The 8,171-nt window shown below is 42.7% G+C and overlaps 1 long non-coding RNA gene across 1 annotated transcript; it reads left to right on the forward strand.

Moving 5' to 3' along the window:
• The first annotated feature begins 254 nt into the window (after positions 1-254).
• Positions 255-5,968, forward strand: LOC108446842. The gene is made up of 4 exons (XR_001862162.1): positions 255-340; positions 2,482-2,659; positions 3,218-3,404; positions 5,276-5,968. It is a non-coding gene; the product is annotated as an uncharacterized LOC108446842 (long non-coding RNA).
• The last annotated feature ends 2,203 nt before the right edge of the window (positions 5,969-8,171 follow it).

An 8,171-nucleotide genomic window follows, 5' to 3' on the forward strand; every position in this document is an offset into this window, starting at 1 on the left:
GGATAAACTTGGCTCTGCGGCTCCTTCTGAGGGAGGTTGTTGTCGCATGTGTAGGAGATGTACAAACAGATTGCTGCAGTTACCCAATTAAGATTTCTGGCAGCCTTTGACAGCACAAAGGGATGTCAAGTGTGGCTGATGTACGTGTCAGGTGAAGGGTTACTTAATTCCTTTGAAATGGAAAGGTGCACAGAGGATCTGTGTGGAACAGGAACAGCCAGTCCTGGGCCCAGGCTTCATCTGGGGATGTGTAGGAGATGTACAAACAGATTGCTGCAGTTACCCAATTAAGATTTCTGGCAGCCTTTGACAGCACAAAGGGATGTCAAGTGTGGCTGATGTACGTGTCAGGTGAAGGGTTACTTAATTCCTTTGAAATGGAAAGGTGCACAGAGGATCTGTGTGGAACAGGAACAGCCAGTCCTGGGCCCAGGCTTCATCTGGGGCAAATGGCAAATTTATGTCCTCGAGGCTGAACATCAGTTGTCAGCGTGCCTCAAAGTAGCAATAAATATGTAGTGCATAAATCTGAAATAAGGACAGCAGCTTTAAAAACACCAAACAATCCGAACCAGACTACAAATTAAACTCAAACTTGCTCATGAAATCTCTCAGTCTGCAAGTTTGTTCTCGCAGATCCTTCAAAAGCCATGCTTAGGCCTGAAATAGTTGGATTTCTATGCTATTTCAATTAGGTTCTTGGATAGTCTTAGAATCCCATGTGAGTCCCCAGATGATGGATTAAAATATGCAGTGAGTCATGTTAAATTGGTGCCAATTGAAATGCACAGGTTGTAAATCACTGCAGAATTTGACTCAGTAAGTAGCAGCCATAAATGTAATACTTTGCAATTCTAAGCACTGCGACTATCTTAGATTATCTCCTCTTTTCCTTCTGAGAAACAGAAAACGCTTCATAAAATAATTTCATAAAATTTATTGGTCTTCACAGGAAGACTGAGAAGTGACACTGATTGGTGTCCGAGCTTTTAACTGGTTAAATGAAGTGACAAAGGGGATGGGCGGGTGCCTTGAGGTTGGGCATGAAAGCTGTGGTAGAGCCAGGAACATAATCCAAGTCTCCTGACTCCTGGATTTGAACTTTAAAACCAGATCATGTTTCCTTTGTGCTTTCAGTCCATATACTGACCTTTAGGAGTCGTATTTACCTACAAGTTCCCAGAAGAGATCTGCTTTCCCTTGTCATGCTTTCCTGGTATCAGTTACAGTTTTTTTCTGATGAGTATTTTGAGCATGTAGAACACTGACCGCAGATGAGAATTTTATTTCTGATGGAGGTACCTGTGAGTTCCCCATCACTTAATCCAAGAGAAACACTGTTTCTGTAAATACTGATACATATCCTTCCTTCCTCCGTGCTGAGGGGAGGGCAATTGCGGTGAGGATGGAGAGGGATCTGTGCTGGGTACAGTGCAAGGCTGCTGTTCTAAGATTTTCCTTTACATGAGACTATTCCAGTCCTCACACCTTCCAAGAAGGAAAGGACTGTTCACCTCTTCTCATTTCTCTGTAACATTAAAGATAAAGAAGAGGAAGAATGAAAACTTTAGAAAATGCCAGGATAAGAAGAAAAAGATGGTGAGATTGAAATCCATGAAGTCTGATTGTTCTGACTCTTGGAAAGGAGACCTCCATGACCAGACATTGTTAGAACTGGACTGACTGAACTTGTTGACCTGTTTGAAAGCTCAAGTGATTGAAGGCAGGAGCAAAATCGTACATTGGAGCCCAGTTTTGTGGGACTTTCCAACCTGGGGAAAGTGTGAGAGATCCTGTGTCATCCTCAAAGTTTTATGTTATCATGATCCTTCCTTCCATCAGTTTTGTGCTCTTCATACATGCAGCACCCAGGCTGCCCCCCTGCTGCTTGGTGTTTACAGTCTGCAGCGGTGTCTGAATACTCAAAATTACTGCCCAAAGAAAAAAATCAAGGCTTAGCTCAGTGCCTTGACCTCTTTATCACAAGAGAATCTTCATAGACATGAAAGAGATTATGAGATCTAGTGCAGCCTTGGGTAAATTACAGGAAGCAGCTGAGGTTTGTTTATGCTTAACTTGTCTTAAGTTATCTTAGTTAAGGTGATGTGGTATCTGAGTCAAGTCTTACAGAATTGAGGGCCAGTGTTCCAGTATATTTGTTGTGTAATTCTGGGGACTTTTTCCACATTCCCAAATCAGTTTGCATGGAGAGTGATACAGAATTTGAAGGAAAGTTTGACATGAGAGTTGTTGTAAGAGTTCAGCCCTACAGTTCCATCCAGTTCTCTGGATAGAATTTGTCTTTTATTTAGCTTGGGAAAGGCCTGTGGAAGCTGCTTATTGCAAAGACATCCTGCAAAGGTAACTTGTGGAAGAAAGAGAACAGAAATAAACAATCCAGAGCTCTCTGGATCTGCAGGCACAGCTTCACTGCTCCCTCCTGAATTTCTCCTCCCTCCTGACTTTCTCCTCCCTTTACAGCCACTGCTGTGCAGATGCTGCCGAGCAAAAGTTGTGAGAGAGCTCGACCAGAGAGCGAAGCAAATCCGAGTGGGACGAAACCTGAGCAAATGAGAATCCTGCTCCCCTGGCAAAGAGAGATCACCTTATATGGGAACATCACGAGCAAGAGGATGAACAGTCCGGCTGGGCTGCTGAGGTCAGATCCCAAACAGAGGGAAGATGTTAGTGTGAAAACAAGAGCATTTAGGAAGAGAAGACAATAGTTCTGCTTTGCTCAAGCAGTCTGACCCCTCCTGTTTGTTTGTTTCTGTTATTATAAATATTGTGCTGTATGTACACATAGGTCTGACTGTATTCTATTAAAACTTAATTTCTTTGTGGCTATTCTAGTACCTAAATGCATCCCAAGCCTGTTTCTGGCTCCCACTTGGAGCTGTACTGTGGTGAGCTAAAGCCTAAGGAGCGATCACAGACATCTTCAAAAATTAAGCCTGTTTGTGCAGAATGTGGCCTGTTCCTGTGAGCTGAGGCATTTAAGACAATACTGACAGCCAAGAAGTCTGTCTGGTTCTGAATGTTTTGTCATGTGTACAGTTGTGATTTAAAGTACTAAAGGATTGGAAGAAAAACGTTAGATCTGTGTTGAAGGGTTTGTATATTTTGTGCTTTATGTGAGTCTTCTGTTCCAAGAGAGAGGACTCTGGTCCTTTAAGTCTGGGTCTAATGGATTCTGATCCAAATGTGTGTCTTTCAGACTCTGAGCCTGGGATTTACAGGTCCGACTTTGAGAGCTCTGCATCTTTCAAGCCCCACCTTCTGTGTGTACAGTGCCAGTGGTGGCCTCACACCTCTCCCTGCCCCCTGGACCAGATGCACACTGTTGGCTTGGAAAACAGCTGCAGCTTTGTGTGGCTCTGTGCAGCAGGAGAGGCACAGCCAAGGTATGTGCCAAGGTATTGGCTCTGGTGAGAGGACTAGTGACTTCACCACTCCTTTTTGATGCAAGACCAATCTAAGACCATGGCATCCCATGCAATGTGAGATAAGAAGCTGGAGATCTCTGTGGCTATTGATGACCCCAGAGTCTGCTTTACCACTGCCCTGCACCTTCCATGGCATCGCCAGCCCTGTGGAGTGAGTGTTGTGTGTGTCTGCCCAGCCCAGAAGAGCATTACACCTTCTTTGCACTGGTGGGAAGTGTTGGGGGTGGAGAGTCAGGCCCAGAAAGGAGGTTGGCCTGATGCTGGCTTCCATCCATTTAGCCTCAGTTGTCCCAGCATTATTCAGACTGGCAAAGTCTGGTAGTACTGAGGAGAGATGGTGCCATGGCAGCAAACAAGACCATTGATCTGGTGTTAGACCACCTTGGAAGGTGGATGTGGTTGTGGGAACTCTGAGGTGGGAGTGTGGCATAGGATGTTATCTAACAAGGTGGGGTTGGTTGGACAGAGTTAACTCAGCTTCCTCTAGAAAACACTCACAGTTTTGTTTCTTGCCATGCTGTCTGGTTTTTTTCTTGCCTGAAAAATCCAAAATAACTCCACTGATTAGTCTCAGGTTTACACCAGCGTTTCTGAGATTAAAGCCTGCTCTGTAGAGTCTCCTGTTCAAGGTCAGATGAAATGGCGAGTCACCCCTTGCAGCAGATTCCAAGAACAATAAGATGTTTTAGGAATATGCTATAATTGATTGCCTCTAAAGGGCAAATTTTGCTCTGTGCTGCCAAGCAAGGGCTGTTCTCATTGATAAGTGTGTGCTGAACAAAGACTGCCAAGGTTCATGGAGCTGGTTTCATTCTCCTGGGAGGGCAGCAGGCCAGGACATTGCGCACACTGATCCCAATCGCCCCAAGAATCAAGTCTGCAGGAAATCCAAGTTCCCTTACTAAGGTTCTATGCCCACCTTCTGCTGCTCAGAGCTGGGTTCCCACTGCCACTTTCCAACAACATCGTTATCCCAAAGCACTGTTCTCCAGAAGGAATAGGCTGAAATGCTGTCAAAATAGAGGATATAAATAAAGGAACATTGATCAGTTGCTTTGTATTTCAGTTCTTCAGATCCTATTTTATCCTCATCCAGAAAAGTCTGTTGTTAACCTGAATGGGTGCAAGTGCTTGTGGCTTGTTTTTCAAAGCAAAGCTTTTATATCACTTTTATGTAATGTAGCAAGTATCTTCTGAACATACAATAGTTTTTCAAACTTGACAGTGCTTTTATGAGTTAGATGAGCTGGGTGACATTCCTGTCAGCTTTAAAACAGCGGTGTCCTTCCTCCTTAACACATTCAATTCACGAGAAAGTGAAAATGTTAGGCCAAGGTTTTTGAAGCAGTCAGCATGAGGGACAGAAATAGTCACTCTGAAAAGTTAAAGCCTATGTATTTTAAGCTCTTTTAAAGAAAAACAACATGGACAGGACACTACCATTTGTGACAGAAAAAGTCAAGTCTAGGTCCACAGCAACGCAGCATGGGGAAAAGTTTTTGGATGACATCAAGGCCTGTTGCAGAAAATTGCTGTTTCCCAAATGGCATCTGAAGGGTCAGGATGTCACCTCATGTAGTCTATATCATTTAGGATGGGAAAATAGAAATTCTCTTCTTGTGTACATCGATTCACTTCTGACAAAGCCAAAAGTTGTGAAAGTGAAACCAAGGCAGAATTTGGTCCAGCTGATGTGTCTCACTCAAAAATTCTCTCAACTACTTGCAAATGTCCATCTGATTTTTATCTTGGAGTGCATTTTGTTCAAGAATGATACAAAGAAGCTGACACATTCTTATGGGCTTTTTTGTGCCTTCTGTTTTGTCCAGACAGTTGTACAGCCATTGCTCACAGACTCTGTCAGGAGAGGATGAAGTTAACAGCTCAGTAAGTACCAATGTGAAGGAAGTGGCTCACAAAAGAAACAAGATCTGGCATACAGCAGAATACACTGTACCAATGCAGGCAAGTCTTCAGGTAATGTCAGTTCAATATTCAGAATTCAGATTTTCTGCCCACTTTTACATCCTCGTTTAATTTGCTCACGTTGTTGAATTAAACTTCTAGCTGAAACACTTGATCTCTCAATCTATCACCAGACCCAGATATGAAACTTCATATAAAATTGTGAAGGAAATTACTTCACCCTCAGCCCAAACAATGACAAGCACTGTTGACCCAAGCAAAGGGCTAAATAAGGATTGATGAGGTGTGGCAGGACCATGGTTTGGGTAGTTCCTTCTGCTACTTCCTCCTATAGAAAGCTGCAACAATCTGAAATGTCAAGCTCCCTATCTTACATTTGAGGAGGACAGCTTGAAACTGTCTCTAAGTAGCCAAAAAGCCTTGAGTAAGAGCTTTTTTCTTTACAAGAATTCAAACAGGACAATGTGTGAATTATAATGCAACTGTTAAAAACCTGTGAGGTCGGGGGGGTCCTGTGGAATCCACAGAAAACCTCCCTAAGTGAAAGACATCTCTACCTTTTTTTTATGTTGAAAGAAAGATACATGGACAATGTAATGAAATTTTAAGATAATCCCTCTGCCTAGGCACTTATAGATCTCATGTATGTAAATCAGCTATTTCCTTCACAGCCATACTGTTAACACTCATTATAATGCCTGAATAATTGACTTCTACCAACCTGCCCTGCTGTATGATTCTGCAGTGAAGTCATAGCCTCCAGTTTGTATCATCATGCAGCTGCCATAGAAACAGCTTTGGGTGTCATGGGCTCATCCCGAATTCACTGGAGACATTTGGCTCATTAATTCAAATGTCAAGGAAAATACATCAACGTAAGAGAGCTTTAATCAGGGACTGAAATAAAAAAGTTTCCTAACGTCGGGTTTGCTTCTGCAAGGCTCTGTGGTGTGGAAGTTCTGTGTGGGTTCATTTATCACAGTGAGGTTCCTTCCACTTCCCCATGGGTAGATTGGTTGTGTGTGCTTTGTGCTGCAGGCTGGTGTTTGGGGATTCTCCTCAGACCAAAGAACAATCTCTTCATCCTCCCTACATAGATGATGAAAACCTCAATGCTGGCAATCTCAAAGAGTGAGATAAGAAATCTCTAGGAAAAAGACTCCATGGAACAATGCTGCTGTGACCCAGAGTAGGATGGAAAGGCTGCGTAGCCATCTTTTGTTGTTAATCCCATGACTGTACAATATCCAAGATAAAAATGTTCTATTTCTAGTCTGTAGCGGCCAAAGGATGAAAAAAAAATTATAAAACATTTTATTTCAACTGAAATTATGGAACTGATACTCTAAGAAAGGAAATTGTAATGAATTTTAGCTCCTCTCAACCAGCTTTGAAATATATGCATAAGAAACTAGGTCAATTAGCACTTTCATTAGCTCATTTACAAGCCCGTAAGTATATATTCATATAAGTTTCTACATTTATATCTCATCTTCTCCCTAATTTGGGGGGTTCTGCAGAAATGGAGCAGTTTTTCCACTGCCAGGTCCCCTCCAGAGCCCACAATGCCTCCTACAGCTCCTTCTGCTGAGGTTTTTCAGCACTTAAGAGCAAATTCCATTCCCTTCTCATGTGGACAGAGTTATGATGTGAAAAAGGCTTTGTCCAACAACAGGAAGGCTGTAATTGTTCATACAGCATCCGGGAAAGATATGCATGAGCTTCCTGAGTTAATGAAATCGTAAGGGTTTGTTATAAAGTTTCAGCGACTGCCAATCATTTTGAAATGTCACCCTGTGTAGGTTCCTGCTGGGATGTTACAGAGGGAGTTTTGCTTTCAATTACATTGCACAGTTGACACATTTGTCTTGTTCCCTAACCTTCCTCTAACATGCCAGGAGTCGGTCACTACAGGCACCAAAAATAATGAATGAGAGGTTTGGTCCAAACCTCTGATGTATAAAGTCCTTCACAAGTTCCATTGGCAAGGGAAAAAAAAATGGAGGAATCACTAAAAAGCAAAGCTGAGTGTTTATTTTCTACCAGAACAATACCAAGCTCAGAGCCCAGGAAGCTCTGCCATGTGGTTGAGATACTGAGGTAGCAATGTGGGGCTTTGGTTACACCCATGATTGTCTTTATTGACCAAATTCCTTTGAAAGGTAGATCTCATGAGCTACACAGGAGGCCTCCTCTTCCTTCCTGGTAGTTATGGCAGGAGCTGAACAAAGCCACTGTATGTTGGCAAGAAGGTTCTCTTATTTTGCATTGTTCATTTCTGCCTGAGGGAGGGCACTGTTGTTGGATTAGCTGGGTGAAGGACTGGTGTTTATAACACGTTTTTCAGAAGAGCTTTGGATCAGGTTCCAGATGCTCCCCAGTAGATAATGATCAAGAGTTTCCCATTATAGGTTCATTCATTTTTAGTTCTTTAAAAATTAACACACATAATGAATATCTTTCCTATTATACAGTGAAACTAATCAGTGACTTTCATGCCCAGGTAGCACCCACAAAGGTTGATTTGGTTTGCAATTAAGTCTCATTAGTTAACTTGGTTTAGAAGACACGAGAAGTCCCTCATGGAAGCTGCACATCATCCAGCAGCTAATGTGCTGCTTGTCATCACAGATCTCTGGTGCAGAAGCATTGCTCAAAATACAATGATAGGAAAAATATTTCCTGCTTAGGAGCACTCTCCTTTACAAGGATGACTGCTTGGAGGACTGGGTTTCCCCCTTGGAATGGCTGTCTTGGTGGAAGTTCAAATACTCCTGATCAAGCTTATGGCTCATTCTT

Source organism: Corvus brachyrhynchos, unplaced genomic scaffold, assembly GCF_000691975.1.
Source record: "Corvus brachyrhynchos isolate BGI_N302 unplaced genomic scaffold, ASM69197v1 scaffold114, whole genome shotgun sequence".
Lineage (NCBI taxonomy): Eukaryota > Metazoa > Chordata > Aves > Passeriformes > Corvidae > Corvus > Corvus brachyrhynchos.